At 36.7% G+C, this 20925-nt stretch overlaps 1 long non-coding RNA gene across 4 annotated transcripts in view; it reads right to left on the bottom strand.

The window, feature by feature from the left end:
* Positions 1-20925, bottom strand: part of LOC145694246 (uncharacterized) — a 1290393-nt gene that overhangs the window by 1005836 nt on the left and 263632 nt on the right. The window lies entirely within an intron of this gene.

Raw genomic sequence — 20925 nt, 5'->3', positions numbered from 1 at the left:
GGAATGTTCATTCGCAAAGGGATATAGTCCGAAAACACTGGAAGAGAATGCAGAGGATGGGCAACAGAAACGAAAATGCATGGGCATAGGAAAATTCAGTAATAGACCATACTAGGTTACGCGTATGATCGATGACATCTATACTGTGTGTGATCGCCCGGCACTGCTACACATGCACCACATGATTGCATGCTGAGAATGAGATTATCAGGACGTTGCTGGGGTATGTTTTGCCATTCTTGTACAAGTGTCCCCCGAAGCAAAGGAGTGGATCTTGGAGCCATTTGACGACGTGCAATTCGCTTGCCAAGCATGTACCAGGCATGCTGGATGGGGTTCAAATCCAGTGAGCAACTGATCCAATTGAACCGCCTGATATCCTGGTACTCAAGGTACTCATCCACTCCGTCAGCGCGATGAGGACGTGCGTTATAATCAATTAGAATGAAATCAGGACCCACTGTGCCCCGAAAAAGACAAACGTATTGGAACAAGATGTCATCCCGGTACATTGCACCATTGACGGCACCCCGTGGAATGATATAAAGATGTGTACAGGGCCACGGGATGATTCAGTCTCCCTTGTACTTGTTTACAATAGTCATGTTAGCTGGAAGAAACCGTGTTCTTGCTTCTCTTCAGATGAACTCACGTTAGAATCTCTGGTGAGAATTAACGTGGATTTATCTGTGAACAGGACATGACGCCATTCTTATACGGTTCATAGGTGGTGTCCTCTGGATCAATTCAACCGTCCTCTTCTTTTCCGTGGGGTCAATGGAACACACCTTGCTGGTTTTATGGCATACAAGTGTAACTCAGCTAACCGTCTGTACACTATAAATCTTGACACGTTCTATAATCTGACGTCCCTGTAGCAGCTGAAAGATCCTAGAGAGATCTAAGGCGGTGCTGTGTCTGTTGAGCCTGGCGTAAGAAACGATCTTCCTGGTGACTGGTGCTTCTTGGACGACCTCCGCCGAACCTCCGAGAGAAGTTTTCGCCCCTTTGGAATCTTCGTCAGATCCTCGAGATGGCACTTTGTGGGACACTCAATTCACAAGAAACATCCATCTTTTTTCTGACCCCTCTCGAGTTATCCGATGGTTCTTAAACGCATTATATCTTTTTGCACCATTCTCCTACAAGTACACTGCCACTATATCAGGTAATTCAGAATTGATTCACGAGTCTCTAACGTCTCGAACACAAGTGTGTGCGTGTTTAATCAGCGCTCATCACCAACAACCGTTCAATGGGTGTATACAGCATCACCGAGCGGCATCATAGGAAGTTACGCTTGTCAAGTAGCCAGGTATGTCTAAAAGGATAAATTATATCATGCATTTACCATACTCTCAAAAACTGTTGTCTATGTATTTTCTCATTATTCTCAAGTTTTCAACATGAGTGTGGTATGTATACTTTGCTATAGATTATGTAAATTGGAACTTTAGCATTTATTGATGTTATACGCTATGTATATTAAACCATATTTAAATATGTTGTCAATATGGAAAATTCAAAATCCAATCACGACTTATATTAAAATACTTACACCACCCTTGAAAGAATTAAATATTTAATTATACTACCGAGAAAGCTCTTACTACCCATAGGAATATAATTTTAAATAGCCTCGATAGTGAAAGAAGAGAAACAACAAAGAAAAATTGGAAAGGTTGGTAAAGGAGCAGTTGTTAGAAGAGGAAGAAGAAGAAAAGAACGAAAAAAGGAAAAGTGACCAACAAGATTATCAAAAGTAGAAAAGAGAAGTATTAGCAGGTAAAGTAAAAGAAAACCAACGTTAACAAAGTGCCACGCCAAGCAATGATAAAAGACAAAGTATAGAAAAGAAAAAGAGAAAGAAGGGAAAATGAAGAAGAGAAAAAGAGGAGGAAGTATTAATAAAACCAAAGATCAGAAGACAAAGAGGAAAGTAGCATCTGTAGTTGTAGTAGGAGGTTGGAGAAGGAAATGAAACATTATATTACAAAACAATGTCAGAAACAAAGAAAGAAGTTGGATAAGAAAAAGAAAACTCAACTTACAAGATTATAGTCAGAGACAAAGAGAGAAATTTGTAAGAAAAGAAAAAATAGTCAGGGGCGGATTGGCAACCATAGGGTCCACCCTGCTAAACTGAAGTGAGGGCCCACTGTAAATAATTAAAAAAATGTACTTGGCATTCTTCATATGTATTACATATAAAAGTCCATCTTCGAACCAATAATTCGTATCCCATATATTCATACAACAGCAAAACGTTAACTACAAAATATGTGAAGTAGGAAGATTTTAATAGTAAATCATCTAGTGTGTAATTGGCATTATCATTTTTATTATAAACACACATAATACCGGAATTGGTGCTTTCAGTTATTTAATAGTGCTATTCTTTTTTATGTAATTATTTTAAACCATTTATTTAAAAAACTGAGTGTCATGTTTTAGAAAACCCAAAATATATACATGTGCAATAAGTAAAAACTAATATCAAGTCAACTGTGAAACCCTAAATAATTAAAGCACTGGCAGATATAATGTAAGTTTCTTTCCCCATAAATCAGTTCTAAAATTAAATTGGTTGAAAGTTTCTACTGAATTGCATACTGTAACCCAATATAATATAATATTAATATGAATGCCAGAAATCTTTTTACTTAACGAAGATCCGTATTTTGTCATAGCTGATCTGTGGCTCCCCTCCCCTTTGATACGTAAAAAATACCACTTACTTCAGTCGGGAGCCTGCTTGCGAATGTGCCGTAATCTCTCTCTGTACCTGTGTCTTTGGCGAGAAGAAAATGTTGTATCCCACATACACATACTCGTCTAAATATTGCTGTATAATCTCGAGGAAGTACGCCCCGCTCTTAGCAGACAACTCCCCCCACCAAGCGTGGCAGGTGAGACAAGAGACATGACTTCAGTGTTGGAAACTTTAAAAAAACGTAACTTTGTGGCCTCAATGCAACACAAAGAATGCTATTGGAGGTAAATTTGCGATTGATTTCGAAACGCAAGATTTTCCTTGACATACGTAAGTCATAATATCATTTCGTAATGTTGCAGAAAGATTAGATATCGTCTATCGTCCAGTGCAGTCCGCCCAATCCTCGGCTGGCCCCAACTTCTCTTTTCATATGAATATCTACTTTGTACATCACAAATATTTTTTTTTACATTTTACTACGCTTTTATTTTAAATTAACTTTAAATAACTAAAGGGAAGTTAATATTTACACGATATACACACTGATTTGACTCACAGCATAAGTGTTCAGCACTTTTAGAAGTTACACCAACGTTTACTGAGCCCAGTGCCGGCAGCTAGTGCTCTCAAACGGATCAGGTCAGGCTTCATCGGGTCAGGGCTCGAGTCGAACCTTCTTGAGTCACAGGTAAGGTCAGCGCTGCTCTAGCCACGGGTCGGCTATGGTCAACTTTCTTATGCGTTCAACTCGACCCGATCCTCTCGACCGGAGAAGGATGTAGCCGAAACGGCGCATAAGAATGTTGACCCAGGCTGACCCGTGGCTACAGCAGCCCTGACACTAGTGTAGGTGACCTGACCCGACCCGTGTCTCAAGCAGGCTCGACTCGACCCCTGACCCATGAAAGAGTGATCTGACCCGTTTGAAGGTACTACGCGAAGCAAACAGTTCAGTTAATTTCGTGTTCGTCTGTTAAAGTTGTGTAATTTCGAGTTGTTTAAAGTTGTGTAATATTAAACGATAAACTACAATTGACTGAAATCATCCAAAGACGTGGTGTATACATTATAATTTATAAACACATTAGGCAGAAAAACAAAAAAGTACCTGACAACTGTCCTGCACTACTCGAATGAGTCACTACATCGGAAGTAAACTAGGATCATTGTTCTTGGGACGGGGTAGACGTTATGACGTGCTTAAGGTTGTATTTCGCCATGTTGATGGCCGGAACCTTGGGATTAACTTGTTTGTTTTAAGTGGCGGCATGGTCATATGAAATATTAAACATCCTCGTTCGAAGAGCAACCCTACGGTAAAGTTATTTTTCCAAAATCTGAAAATGGTTCTGAAGTTGTGCGTAGGTTTAGGTTATCTTATGTGTGACATGTCAAATGTGCCGTGCCATGTTTCGAATATTTCGAAGTAAATCATAAAGGTAGGATAAAAAATAAGCTTTGTAATATCTCACACTACGTGTTATTTATTGATCAGGAAGAGATAGAGCTAACACACATGAGACAATTACAGTCACATGACATATCCACCCTTCTGTTGTATGCACATGCTTAATCGTACGACTTAGTGTTTGTGCAATCTGCGAAGCATAGTAGGTGATATTTGTTCATAGCCCGTAAAGATTCTCCTTTACAGGTGGCCAATGTCTTTAATTTTACAGTGTTAGAAAATGGATAATGGTGCCCCCAAAGATAAAAATCCTGCGGAGTTAGGTAGAGGGACGGTGCTGGCAACTCAATTTCCATGCGTACCTTTTCAGCAACCGGAAAGCTGTTCATTGCGCCATCGATTACATTACGACCCACTGACCCATAAATTACATTTCAGACCATAGTGCGGCAGTGCCCCATCTTGTTGTCAATATTGTGGAAATCTTCTCTCCTCGTTCAACAAAAGTGGCATAACAATGTTTTCATGTGCATCCCCATATTCTATAGAAGCAACCTCCCATCAACGAAAACAGGTCCAATAAGTTTCTCATCCCATATTCCGTACCGCACAATTACCTTACCTGCACCCTGTATCTTTGGTGCATACATCCAATTAGGATTATTATTAGCCTAGTAGCGAACGTTTTGGTTGTTACATAGAAATTTACGTCATCACTAAAAACTTTTCTATTGCGAAACACTGGGAGATGAGCTGTCTGGGTCAAAGCAAACTCACAAAACTGCATTTGTCTATCAAGATCAACTTCTGACAGCTTTTCTTTCAATTGCAATTTATAATGGTGATACTTATCCCTTCTTAATTTTCTTTGAACAATTTTGACACCAACATTATGTTCACTTGAAAGACGTAGCACACTCTTCGCAGGACCTTTCACCAATACACCCAACATAGCTAATGATGTGTCATGATCATTTGCAGTTCGTGGTTGTCCTGATTGTGGTTAATAATCAATATTTACCGTTGCCCTGAATGTGAGGATTGGTTTTCGTACAGCACTCTCTGTCACCGGGTCGCGATTAGGATATTGTTCATTTAAGATTGCTGCTTTCCTAGCTGAACTGCAACCTCCAGCCAAAGGCAAAATTTCAATCTTTTTTCTGGAAAGTTAGCATCCAGTCCTACCTTCAAGAAAGAAATAGAGACAGTTTCCTTCAATACATTGCTTCACACATAAAACATAAGTCTAAAAGATAACATATCATCCTGAATCCATTCACAGCTTCAAAACGGTTGCGATTGTTGTTTAACAAAGGCTTTCTTTACCGCAGAAGTGCTCGGTACTTTGCAGAATGTTCTGTACTGGGCTAATACGAATCTTAATTGGATAGAGAGATGCAAGGTACAGGTAAGATAATGGTGTGATGTGGAAATGGGGTGAAAAATGTATCGAACCTGTTTTCATTGATGGGAGGTTAGATGCCGCGTTATATGCTTGAAAACACTGTTATGGCACTTTTGTTGTACAAGAAAAGAAGGCTTGCTCAATGTTGACAACAAAATGGAGCACCGCCGCACTATGGTCTTAAATGTAGTTTATGGGTCAATCAACAGTTTTATGGTTGCCAGATACGTCGGCATGTACCAGTTGAGAGGCCAGAAAAGTTCCCCGACCTAACTCGGTAGGATTTATTAGTCTTTGGGGCGACTTAAAGCCATTTTCTACAAGTGTAAAATTAAAGACACTGGCCAGCTGGAAAGGAGAATCATTACGGCTTGTGAACAAATACCCCAACTATGCTTCGCAGAGTATACAAACACTGAATCGTACGGGTAAAGATGTGCATACGATAGAAGGGTGGATATGTAAAGTGATTGTAATTATTCCATATGTGTTACCTCTATCTTTTTCTGATCATTAAAGAATACGTAATTTGAGATGTTAGCAATCTTAGTTTTCATTGTATCTTTATCATTCAATTTGAAATATTTGAAACATGGCACATCAGATTTCAAATTTAACACATAAGACATCCTAAATTTATGCACAACTTCAAAACCATTTTCAGAATTTGGAAAAATAACTTCACTATAGGATTTCTCTTCGAATGAGGATGTTGTTTAATATTTCATATGACCATGGCACCATTCCAAACAAAACAAGTTGATTTCAAGATGGCGGAAAACAACCTTAACCACGTCATAACGTCTACTCCTTCCAAACAACATTGATCCCTATCGACAGCATTTAAATTTTCTCAAATATTTAGCCCGGTCTAGACTTTGTATTTCACTTTTTTTTAAAAAAAATATTCTTTCAATTACCTCGTACATTAGACATTTACCAATTTGGACGACGAAGAATGTGGGATATTTGTATGCCATTTAAACATTCTTTACCTACATCTATGTCAAATTTCAACTTGTTAATAATTACTTCCTTAAGTCAATAAAAATTTTAAGTCAGTTTGATGGTATCTTTCGAAATATTAGAATTTTGTGCTAAACATTTCTAAAAATATTCGTTTGTGAAATATTGTTTCTTATGAAAAATATTGTGTTATGTATGTTCTGAAAACGACACAAAAAATTATCTCTTTATGTTTAATTACAACGAACATATTGCTATTTTATCTCGGTATTGTTCATTTGATACTTCCAGGGGCCAAATTTACAATATGGCTGCGAATGTGAAGTTGGATTTGAGAGGACTTTTATTATGTTGTTCAGAACATCATTCCCGACACATGTACCAATTTTCAGTTTGTTACTAATTTCTTCCTAATTATTGGTAATTTGACATTCCCAGGATCTTCTTCAACTATGCCTGCCGAAGGTTTCGACATCGTTTAGAGTCTGCTATTGCGGCAGACGGCGGGTTCACAGAATATTCTGTATTTGATCTGTCTTCACCTGTACATAATATTCAGTGGCCATGAAATGCTCTATCATACGTCTCTGCTCCTTTTTCCACGGATGTTTTTTCTTTGTTTTCAAATAGCTACTACACTGTTGTACTGTTCAATTTTTTTACATCCTGCAGCGTTAATAAACCAAGAATGCAGTTAAAATTGGCTGACTAAAATTAAGTAAAGTGTTCTAAATGTGCTCTGTGTTGTTCGAAAGAGGTCAGTGTAGCGAACGGCGGAAAACAGAAAATTACGTATCCCTATGCAAAAAAAAGGAAGAAAAGAAAGAAAATGAAAATCGTCTAGAACATACCGTTTAGTATCTTCAGAGCGAATGATAACATGAGAAGTAACCAATAAATTTTATTTAACCTTACAAGGAAAAATCAGTCTTGGTCAATTGTTTTTGTTTCAAAGGTTGCAGTATTTTGTAAAATCTATGAATATGTTACATTAATCGTTTCAAAGTTACCTTAGCTTTTATTAGTCTCCATATTTAATATATCTACTAAACTTTTCTAAACAAATATCAGGTCATCCCTGTGACTTGGCAATTATCTTTGCTCTTAAAGAATTTCTTTTGTAAGCAAAACCATTATAGTTTTTATTATCTTTTAAAAATGTATTATAATTATCTCGCATTTACATATTAAAGAGAATATTATTTTCCGGTGTTATGTTATTGGTTTCGAGTGGGTTTCAAACCGCAATAGAAACAACAAAAGGACAATCTGATTAATTAAAAATAATGTGTCAATTTTCTGAACTTTAATAGTGAAAAGTATTTCATCAATCGATAACATTCATACGTTACAAATACGACACGGAATAGAATTGTTTATCATTTATATGTCTTGCTGTGCAATAATAAATCGATAACTGTACTTTTGTAAAGAAGAATAATCATAAATGTAAGGAAACATTAACAAATTATAATATGGATGAATGTTCCCCTTAATATTATGATAAAATCTATTCCAACTCCCTCTTTCTCTTGGCTAATATTGGATGCTTCTTGCATTTCATTTCTAGATGTAGAAGGTTCGACATTGATAATATATTATTCACATTCTAAGAACAAATGGAAAAAAATATTGTATTATAGTAGAGTGGATTTGAACCGAAAATATTAAGATTAGTAGATAAACGAGTATACAAATCGACTATTCTTCCACTACTGGAAATGTCACCTACTCTGATATTTACTTCATAAAATGAATGTCCCAGAGAGAAAGAGCTTAACAAAAAGTTTGAATAAAAAGTAGAAAGAAACACGGTAACTTTCTTCGTTCTGAAATAAGGCTAAAATAGCAAAATTTTCACTAGAACAAAAATATTGAATACATTTTACGGGGTACTACTAGAAGAGTAGCAGTCAGTTAAATCATATTCCGCGCTTTTAATCTATTTCAGAAGAGAAAATTGGCAAGAAATGCATTCACCAAGTTAGTGGGTTACTTTCGTCAAGAAGGTTCATTAATGTACATGTTGAATGCTTGGTTGCAAGATATTTTCTCATCCACAAGTAGATTCTTTTCATGTAGTGTTCAATTGCTTGCTATGAATCTCTACAATAATGATTGAATCTTCTATGGATGTGAAATTATTTTGTAGAAAACGCAAATAAACTAGTTATTAGAAATTTGTAAGGATAAAAATTAAATGTTATAAAATACATTTCTACAGCAAACACATGTAACCAAGTAATCTCACTGTATTGAAGAGAAATACCTTTAAATAATCATCTGAAGATGGGAATGAATTTGAAAGTAAATGCCACTGAAAGCATCACTTTTCATCTCAACGACTCAGAAAACTATGGATAACATATTAAGATCAGTGGTTTTACATTGTTTTTACATGTCATTTCTCCCACCTTCCTTCCCTTGGGGTATCTCTTAGCACAATGTAGCTTTCCTGGATTGAAACTAATATGTGTCACACATTTGGTAAAAATTGCTCCAATCATTCCGGAGTTACGCTGAAATATAAATGTATACACCTACATTAAGATATTTTAGCTCTGTGAGCAACGCCTTGGATGCTGCCCCTGTAAATTCAAAATTTAGTTGATGTGCTGGTAGCGTTTGTTTCAGCGACATTTAGTATTTTGGGGGTATTGCTGGAACTATTCTCTTTACTATATGTAAGACGTATTAATTTGGTCTTCTCTGGTGGCACTCTCAGAGCTCCGGTAATTCAGTGCCCCACAAATCTGGTCTGGATGAAACACTGTGTGCTGATTCATGCCTAAGAGTAGCATTGAATGTCCATACGATTGTAATGTAATATATTGAAGAACAAAAATTTATAAATTCGACACTACCTTCAGCCAATTGATACATTTCATTTTTCATCTTTTTTCACCCGACACCAATATAGTCGTTTCTGATTCAATTTAAATTTCACCTTCTTCCCAACAACCAAGGGTGCTAATGGAAGCTTAACTTAGGGACTTTAATCGTATATTGAGTGTCGACAATCAATTTAAGGACACCTTAAACTGTCATTGGATATTAATGTCAGTTGTTTTTTTATTATTTTTTCATGTCACCATTCATCCCAACATACGAATACTGATAGGGTGATCTTGGACACAAACTTAACCAGAGGTTGTATTGACTTTAATCTAAAATCAGTTGTTTCAATCACTGTCTATGTTACACACTTCCACTCTCCCTAGATGTGCTCGTGGGTCTTACACATACGGTGAGCTATATTTAATCTTAACTGTGCAATAGGCGCGCGGATTTTTGTGACATGGATAGTCGCGCGGGCTACAACAGTAGCCCATTTGTTTTTATATTATTATATTGGCTAGTTTGTTAATATTTTTATCTTTCTTGTAGAGAAATGTATTTATAAACTGTTTTAAGGGTCTTATACCCAATTTGAGAAATATGTTTATTTTTGAAAGCTATATATATGCAAAGAAGATCAACGCCATTCATTTTTCAAAAGTAATACATGAATAGGATTGAAAAAGCAATTTGTATTTACCAATAAATGCACCAATCTAGCGCATTTGGAATTTTTCTTCATCGTAAACATATATGCCAGAATTCTTTAAAAAATATGCATTATTTTACAAACAATTTTCAAACAAACCTTACAGATAAACGTATTGTCGACAAAACATATACCTTTTCAGCGAAATACTTTTTATGATTTCTTGCTATCAAAAGTTTGATTACGATGTTGCATAATTATGCATATGGTTTTTACTCTCATGTATTTTTTTCTGTTATACTATTGAAGTTCCTCGAAGCATGTTCTGCACACAAGTGATTGAGTGGTCAATGTACACTTTCCTTCAAGCATTGGCCACTCATCAAAAGCATCGAAATGCCAAGAAGGGCAGGTATTTCAGCCTCGTCTCCAAGTTTTTCATTACGGTCACGTGCAAATCTCTTTCTAACACTGTCAATACAAATATTGCTACAATCAACTATAAGTCTGATAATGTTTGCATCTAGAAACAATTCTAGAAACAATTCAGGTTACGACAACGCAGACCTTGCCTCAACTTTAGGTCTAGGAAAACGAAGCAAAATATTATGAGCACGGGTACAAATATTACGAGTAGGAGTTTTTTTCATCTGAAATTGTGTTTTGCAAGATAATAATTTACAACTATCTTTACTACCATTATCATCAACAGGTACCAGTGATTTCTGCCACCCGGAATTCTCAGTAACATCATCTGAATTTTCACTACTCCTGTATCCGAAAAATGCAGTTCTTCCGTCTCAAACTATTCTTCACCACCACTATCACAATCTAGAAAAAAATCCTCATCAGAACTGGCATTTTGCAAACTCATTGACCATCTGATCAACACTCAAACTATGATGAAAAAACTTTCTACGTTTTGGAACACTTGTGACAAGAATAGTCCCGTGGGCTACAGATTTAGAACATGAAAATTTCAAGCAAATAACAATAAGATCGTGTCGATTTTACATTCGATCACACATTAAACACGCAGAATGATAGTTGATAGAAAGGTACACAGACACTCTCTGCGTTAGCGTCACAAAGTACTTTGCGGCAAAGAAAACAAAAACGCTGGGCTACAATAGTAGCCCGCGGGCGTATTGGAGGGTTAAAGGTCATCTTAACTGCTCCCGCTGAACTTGCAGATCCCGAAAGGAAAGGATTGAACACTGACATTGCTGATTTTCTATTAGTTTTACATGTCACAATGTCACACAACCTTCAAGTTACTAACGCACATAAATTGTATCTCGAATGCCATGCTTTATCTCAACGACCCTATAAATTATACATTATATAGTAATATTGTTCTTTTATTATTTTATGTCTGCCTCTCTCATTCCTCCTAGAAATATTAAAACGGTATTGCTAAAGCTGAGGCTTAATTTGCAATCAAATCACATTACAGATAGTATCATTAACTTAGCGGCGCTGAAAAATTACGATTTGAAAATAATATCGGTCGCTTCCTATATATGTATTTACGTCACTACGTAATCCCCTAAAAGATGTGATTCGTGACATCAGAAGACAAAAAGTGATGTTGCATATTGTCGAATTTAGCGTAGTGTAAGAGTTACAGGGGGTCACGACAATTGTAATGGAACAGAAGTATGTGCACATAATTCGGAGGTGATTCGTGACATCTAAAGAATAAAAAAATGTGTATGTTGTCGATTTCCACGTCGTGTACTAATGAGAGGAGTAGAACTTGGAATAGAGACTCGAATTCTAACAATTTTAGTAGAACACAAAGCTGTACACAGCGTATTTGACGCAGAATTCTACAAGTGTAAGAGGACTTTCTGTTTTTTAATGTTAGCAATTCCCTTTCATACATCTTTGTTTACATCTTTCAGGTTCACCCTGTATACTGTTTCTTACCATCAAGCCTGAGACCCCTACGGTCGAATTCTTCTGCCCCATCAGAAGCCCGTGTAGTTGTATCAACCGGCTTGGTTTGGTTCAACTGAGCAAAGAGCTGGAATGAGGAATAGGCTCGGCTCTATTGAGCAGGCGGCTTCAGCCTGCTCAGTTTGGATAATGCAGCGACTCAGTTCGACTCGGCTCAGACAAGCCATTGGTTGAAACGAATTGATCGACTCGGTTCGACTCGGCTCAACTGAGACGATGGCTTGAGCGGGTTAGGTTGGTGTGAGGCATTTGCGGGGTTCGGTTCTGCTTAGGTGAGCTATCTTGTCGAACTCGCCTCACTTCTCGGTTTGCCTCGATAGTAAATGAGCCTCTTGTGGAGCCATAAGATTCGTTGACAACTAAACACGGGAAGAGCAATTTTTAACATGTTTGGTCAGCGCCTTTCAACTTCTAACAATTCTTGCCTCGTTCCCGAACACTTGTTCCTATGGAACTCAAACCCAGATCCTGTACCATGCATTAAACGTCTTCAATATTTAGTGGCCCACTTGTCGGTAAATGTAGATAATCGATGGTCCGACACATTAAAGGAATATCGCTGTTGTGCCATTTGTGGTAGAGTATCGTCGAACGAAAATAAGATATCCAGAAAAAGTGTGTTGAAGTTACCACTGCATGCTAGAAAGATTTCATCTGAGTTCCCTCTTATTCGATTCATCGAGAAGAATCACTAAGGGATCAACACGAACTATAGCCAGTTATATGCACGCGTTCATTATTACATATGACTTTTTGATGTCTAATTCTTCTTAAAGTGAGATCCATTTACCAAGAATAACCCCTGTCTGTCTACAAGATCAAATAAAAAATCTTGAGATGAGTGCGTATATCACTATGAATATAGAGGGCAAATCTTGTCGATTGTTAGATAATAAATATGGGAGAACTATAAAATAAATTAAATAGACGCTCGTCCTTTTGTTAGGAAATTACATGGCATTTTATATGATCCCAAACGGTTTTCGTCTAATATACACAGTTAAAGAAGTACTCTAATTTAAAAGTTTTAAAGGACCTCAATGATTTATCCCCTACAAGCAAGTTTTATCCATCCAAGTCCGAAAAACACATGTCTCGTTATCATTAGGTTAGTGTTTCCTCGACCATCAAGTAGTACTTTTCTCTTAGTGCTTCCTGCACTCTCCCTAAAATAAACTAATCACGCATATAGGCGACTTAATATATTTTACGGAAGTAATTTTGTGGTTCATTATCGTTTCATCGAGTCGTTGAAGCTGGCGGTATAAATTTAAAAACAGATATGGAGCCACAGCCGATCTTCGTGAGTTTTTGACGAGATCTCGCAAGTTGTCCATCGGTGGTCCATCGAGGCTTGCGGAATGGGGTCGTGAAAAATACCCCTCCCTAATAGACTTCCGAGCGACTTCCGATCGGTGGTCAGCTAATTTTTAATATTCCAATATAAACCTCCTTTGCTCATGTTTATATACGTTGCAGTTATAATAATAATAATAATAATAATAATAATAATAAATAAGTTGTAGCAGTAATAGTAGTATAATTGATAACGAAATTATTATATTCTCTATGTAAAACACTTGAAGAACGTATTTTAAATCACACACAGCATATGACTTGATTTGGCTCAATTAGGCTCGAAACTCGACCAAAATCCAGTCGAGTTGGAGGAATTTTTCGAGTATATTTCTCGAGACGAGATCAAAAATATCTGTCTCGAGTCGAATCGAGTTTCAAAGAAGAATCACTTCCGCCCATTCTTACTAATTTAAGCTTAATCGGATTTTAACGGAATCGAAAGTGACACTATTGGCCTAATCAACACCGAAGCTATTTAGACGATACTAATATTGATCATTTACCCCGAAAACTAATGATTCGACAATAATATTCATCGTTTTCTACCATTCTTTTTTATTTATAACGCTCCCAATCTACACAGCAAACCCGAGTCTTCTTTACCAGATTGTAAAAAAATGGCTAAAATTACTCTAGGCGTACATGAGTTATGTTGCAACACACACATACACATACCTATATATATATATATATATATGTGTATATATATATAGGGTTGGGACAAAAAATTTAAAACGTTTGCAAAATTGTGAAAATCATTCCTAGTATGATGTGGGGCCTCCTTTGCGGCCAAAACAGCTTGGATCCAACGTGCAATGGATGTATACAACTCCTCAATCGTGGTGTGTGGAAACTTGTACCATTGTTCCTCAATAACATGCTCCAGTTCCTTAAGGAATGCTGGTGGAGAGTAATGAGACCGATCACGCCTATTTAACTCAGACTACAAAGGCTCGATGATGTTCAGATCTGGTGATCGTGAGACCCAGGGGAGGTGTACTCGTGGTCACGCTCCTCAAACCATGATTTCACCGTTTTTGCAGTGTGGCAGGGTGCCAAATCATCTTGGTACATGCCATCACCATCGGGGAATAATATTTGTGCCATGGGTAGAACCTGGTCCCCGAAAATAGCCTCATACGCCTTAGCATTCATCATTCCATTCAGGCCTCTGATGCGACCTGCAGAAAACCACGATTTCACTGCCCACACTGTAACAGAAGCGCCCCCATGTTTTACAATTGGGAGCACGCAATCTGAATCAAAGGCTTGTGATGGTGTTCTCTATACGTTTTTGGAAACAAGTTGACACGACCGGTTGTTGGAAACAAGGTGAAGGTCGACTCATCAGACCACATTACGTGTTTCCACAGTTCCTGAGTCCACGCCTTGTGGTCCTTGCACCACTGGATACGCCTCTTAGCATTTACTGCTGTGACCAGGAATTTGGCGATAGAGGCACTGCCTTGAATTTTCATTTTATGCAGTTCCCGTCGCAATGTGTTCGACGAAACCGGACTCTGTACGCCGGAATTGAGTTCAGACGTAATTTTTATTGTAGTGGTTTTCTTTTTAGTTGTTACAATCCATTTTAATGCCCTCCGGTCCCTATATGACAGGATTGTCCTTCGACCACAGTTGTGCTTCCAGACGTCGTTTGCCCATGAATTGTGTGTGCCCTTATGACATTGGACACAATGCCTTTCGATACTCCCACAATCTTCTCCTCTGTTGCCACTGAAGCTCCAACCAGCCGGGCAACAAGGATCATGGCTCTTTGGAAGTCTCTCAGGTCACCCATTTTACAGCACCAGTTTCACGCCACGCCACTTACAAGTGAACTGGTTACCGCTGACTTAAGAGAAAGTCCACATGACACATTGAAAACAAAAAACGATCGGCAACCGCAACACGTGTTGTACAGTGGAGGGTAAAACTTACGTGTGCTGTATGAAGTGTTTTTAGATTTTTTGTCTACCCCCGCATAATATATATATATATATATATATATATATATATATATATATATATATAGAGAGAGAGAGAGAGAGAGAGAGAGAGAGAGCGATTAAAACATTAATATCGCCATATGCAAAAGCATTTAGATTATTGAACTGAAACTCTATATAAAGAAATTCCGTTGTAGTTTGCTCGCAGTTCTTCGCGTTACCTTTGGGATTCGTGAATATTTTAGGTGAAATTTTGCGGCTAGCTAATATTTTGTCTGGAACTACGATTCGATTTTGAATATACTCTATATCTCGGACTACATTTGAAAAAATAAATCGCATTATGTAGTGCTAATATTGAGCAGTTAAATACGCATGACAAATAGCAACAAATAAATACACTACAAAACATATTACTTTTACACTATTTTCTTAATTTGAATGTAACATTCACATATATTAAACGAACTAACGTTTTGTGACCACTTATCTAAAATGTTATATTTGATACATAATAACTATTATGTTCCGAAATGATTATACGAATATATATATACAACTAATTTATTTTATATAATTATTCTATATAATTATTCACGAATTGAGAAAAGTATAATTTTATCGAAATTGAAATCAAATTGGAATCAAATTGGAATCACCTTACGATTTGAACTCCAACCTTTTACCACTGACAAGGAAACTTTTCTGGTGTCACGCAAAATGTGGAACGAGACTATGTGCAATCGATTTGTGTTAGTGAACACCAAAGCCCATAGGCTGGAAAAACTCTTGACCGTCACCGTTCTGTACTTGTGGGGGGCACCACTAACATAAAACACATTGTGGATAATGAGGCGAAATATGGAGCGAGTTCGATGAAAATAGGCGTAGAAAACACAATATATACTACAGTGTAAAATTATATTCGGCAATACTGTGACAAATGAGGGCAGTGACGTAGCGCATACCGATTGAGGAGGGAGTCATATAATTGTGGAAAATGAAGAAGCAAAACTCCAAGGGATAATTACAGTATGTTGATTATTACATGGTCAAATAACCAACAACAAACTATAAAACAGCTGTAGATGACTCCGTGAAGTAGAAATGGACGAAAAAGAGCTGGATACCCTCCTCTCGTAGCGTCCGATGTGAATAAAATGTATGCATGTAGGCATTCATTTTCGTGTATATGATTATCATGATGATGATGACATAAAAGTAAGACTATATACGCCCCTGTACGAATGCACCACAAACTCCAATACACAACTATACGTTGATAGATCAGTTCACGAAGGCAAGTGGCCGTTGCCCTCTTGCCTTTCTACTCTCCATCCATGTACTTGATCATATCCATCATATACTACTATGCTATTCCTCTCAATTCTGGCTTCTATGTTTTTATACCTTCTATGGAAATTTTCCCCTACGCTATACTTCACGTTTACCCGCCCATCCCCTTTTTGTTGTATGCTCCACATCTGTCCATACTTGCCATAGCATTGTAGGATGGCATGTCACATTGTGGTATATATTAAGCGGCGCTTCTATGCAGATTTTCATCGAACTCGCTCCATATTTCGTCTCATTATGCACAGCGTGCTTTATGTTTACAGTGCCCCTACACCCCTATAAGTACCGAACAGTTGCGATCGAAGGTTGTTCCCAGCTACGGATTTTCATGTTCACTAACACAGATCGATTGAACATAATTTCGTTCTACATTTCGTGTGACACCAGAAAAAGTTTGCTTGTGAACGAGAATCACCACTCTAGCTTCTAATAAATAATAAATTCATTTTAAGATAATGACACTTATTTTCATTGAATACGCTAATTTTGTTCTACTTTGTCTTTTATTTTACTCTGCATCCGATAACTATAATCTACGTCTTTCCTTCTATTCTTCTTTTAATATCGAATTTTTTTCATCTGTAATTATTCCTTTACATACGGAAATCAAAATGTCAAGAGGAGTATAAGAATACGTAGTTTTTATGTTATTTGTATTTACTATTTCAATCAACGTTATTGCTTTACACAAAATACTATCCCAACATGTCATTATATTTAAAAGAAGAAAAACATAATTGCAGAAATTTTCCCGATTACTTAGGGTTGGCTTGGAGGTTCGAACTAGCAGCTTTGGTTTACTGTTTTCTGAGGATATCTAATGATGGACTTCGAAAATGTTTGCTTCAAACAGTAATAAAGAATGTGGAACCGTATGTACATACGAATATAGTATAAAATTGTTCATATTCAAAATTTGCGTTGAACTGATATATGGAAGGTACTGTTGCTGGCCAACGAATATAACATAATTTATATTATTATTTCTAGCAGTGGTAATAACATGAAAATAACGAGTAGAAAGTTACGAATACTTTCACTATTTCTATTAAACATTAACGATTTTTCTTTAACAGTCAAGTTTTTTACCCTTATTAATGATGTATATTATGCCTTCGTCAATTCTTTGCTAAACACGTTATGTTTCCAGATAGTGCGAGTCACGATTTTTGTGGCTGGCATCATTTTGTAGACATATTGTTGGTGTTTCACCTGAGAAGAAAGTCGTTTCAACTCTAGACAGAGAGAAATTGAATATTTTTAGATAAATATCAATGTTGCAAACTATGAAAAAGTTCTTAATTACTTCAGCAATAATTGATCCTAGGACCACATGCTTGATTGAGTAGCAATTAAGCGTCTTCTCTAAGTCATCATCGTTAAGTAACATACAAAAATATGACACGTGCCTTGTATTTAGCCAATTTCAAACATCTAAGAATCGAAAGTTGAAATAATCACATAATAGTCTGATTATCATAATAGATCATGATAATAGTCATGATAGAAAAGTGAAATATTTTGTAGATAGAGTAGTCCAGAGAATTCAACTTTAAACTCAAAAACGAAAACTCATAAATTTAAAAACACGCAAAGACATTTCAAAAAATCGTCTGATGTCGTTACTTCTAAGTTTATGTAGAAAAAGTAGGACTAGTCTGGTAGCGTTAACACATAAGTTACATTTTTTTTAGTTCGACGGATGGATGAAAATATTCGCTTCACAGAGTTGAATGATGCACACACACACACACACACACACACACAAAGAAAAACAATTTCTGACCCACTTAGAAATTATATGAAATGCATGAATAAGTAACAAAATAATGAAGAAACATTGTACATTTCATTTATTTGCAAACAAAAATGTCGAATTTATAAGTAGTTAGTACGCTTTCCCTCCCATTCCAAGCATTGTAACATCTTAGTTTGAAAACTCTCCACTAGGTTCTGAAAGTCCTCTTCAGTGATGCCTAACCGATCTTTGTTGATGCGTTCAATCAAAGTTTCTTTGATGCGAGGCCTTGGTTTCTGAAACACACTGTTCTGCAGTCGATACCATAAGTTCTCAGTAATATTAAGGACAGGACTATTACCTGGACAATCATTCCATACTCCGGGGAACTCCTTGGTGATCACATTCATCATTATCTTTGCAGAGTGACATTTCTCTCTATCCTGATTCAAAATCGCGTACTTCTGAACAGGAAACATGGTGGGATTAGTAAGACATTCTCGGTAAATTAAAAGTATTTTATCTCGGTAGTGTTGGGAGTCAACCCTCTTTCCTTTCTCAACAAAAATATGTTCTGTTTCTCCGTAGCTTATAATTTATAATGCCACCATCATCTTTAGACCGAACTTAGGCATCCTTATAGGAGGAATGGTTTCAGCTGACTATGTTCGAACACGATCATTTTTCCGGTTCGGAACATAAAAGAGCTCCTCCAGACTCTCATCAGTAACTAGCACGTGAGCACGTTTCATACATCCCCCACTAGAGTCTTCAGCAAAGCTTTCATCTTGCAGTCTCTTACAGAAGTTGTAACGGTTTATATGTAGTAGTTGTTATTGTTTTTTTTTTCAAAATCACTCGTTTTCTAGGCTGCACAGAACAGTTTCTTCCCCAGTGCGTAGTCTGCAGATATTTAGGGACTGCATGTGACTAAACCTTTTTAAATGAGGTTGATATCTTTCTGAAAAGTTCACTCTTTTAGCTACAGCTCATGTTCTAACACTTGCTTTGTCTTTAACCCATTCCTGTATTTCCCTCTTTATTGCTGGTATAACTTTAGTTGGCTGCACTGTTCTTTGTACGTTCTTAGCACCCTCTTCATTCTTTCGCACCCACTTCCTTTCAGTGTTTTGCCTAATTTTCAGTTTCTTAGTTATGTTTCGGATACTTTCACCACCAGCAATAAGCACTTGAATTTTATGACGAAACATATCTCTACCTGTTGACATTGTACTGTATTGCACATGGTACATTTACACTTAAACATGCATGAGTTTGTACTTTAAAAAGCATTTCTCTTATTTCAAAAAGAGTACATTGTAAATATACATATATGTGGTTTCAAAATCCTGTAAATTTACCCAACAAATTCACATTAAGAAGGGATCACACTAATTTCCTTTTTGCGTAATCTTAATTTCTGAACCGCTTGAGTAATATTCCTGCACAGAAGGCGCCAAACAAATGCTCAAAAGTTTACATTTGTTCTAGCAGTATTGCCGTAAGTTTTACAGGTTACTCACTAAATAATGCCAAAGGCAACAGTTTCATTATTTGTAAGATAATGAACAGTATTGCTTTCAAAATAGACCTCATCATGCGCAGTATATGTAAACAAGACAGGTTTGTGATATCAACATACACAGATAAACACAAAAAAGGAAGTGTTGTAGATATGAAAAATTATGCGGTCAAAACTAACCTATGAAAGAGAGGTAATTAAGATATGGAAATTGACAGAGATCAGTTTGATGATCTGTCAGAACCGTTTGACGCGAAAAATCTAGTAACTTAAAAATCAGAGTGCGTCAGAAATTAAGTTTATGCTCTGTATATACAGGTTGTTTCTAAACAACACCAACAGCGTTTGGGAGGTGATTCCTTACACCAAGAAAAGGCAAAAAGTATACAGCAACCCGGAAACATAAATGCTTCCTTTCGGAGTTATACTTTGCCGAAAACATGAAAAAAATGAATTTTAATTCTTAGTCTATGACGTCCAAACTGCCGAAATGCTTCACGGTACGGCGAGATATTTAAATACTTTTAGTAGTATGTAGCATATGAAACAAAATCATCACTCTTATTGTGCGCAGAGACATGAAGTACAGAAGTATTTTGTAGCCCAGGTTATCTACTATAATTTTTGGTGGCATTTAGGATACTTTGTCCGAAATCAGTTCTGACAAGGGGAGAAAGGAAAAAATTTTAGGAGAATCATAAATTTGGAGGAAACTCCCCAAACCACTAAATTTCGATCTGATTTGTGGAACATTGTCACTAGAAATGTAACTAAAATCTTCCCAATGCAAAATCAGTTAGTTTCAGGCGAAATTTGAAATACTATTTTTAATATATTTTTTCTGACAATTTCTAATTTTTTTAAAAAAAATATGTCCAATTTCATCCTCTGTTACTCGCGGTTGCCATCTTTCACTTGGACCAACCACTATACAACACTCAAACCACACACAAACACTGTCGTTGAAAGAATGATTTCTTTCTGTTACAAACCTTGACTACCCACCAACAACGGCAGTTCAACGAAGGGAAGTCAGAAATTCCCGCATGTAAAATAT

This window comes from Thermobia domestica, chromosome 9 (genome assembly GCF_964235325.1).
Source record: "Thermobia domestica chromosome 9, izTheDome1.hap1.1, whole genome shotgun sequence".
In the NCBI taxonomy this organism is placed as follows: Eukaryota; Metazoa; Arthropoda; class Insecta; order Zygentoma; family Lepismatidae; genus Thermobia; species Thermobia domestica.
Note: the sequence above shows the minus strand (reverse complement) of the source record. Positions and strands in the feature narration are given on the sequence as shown.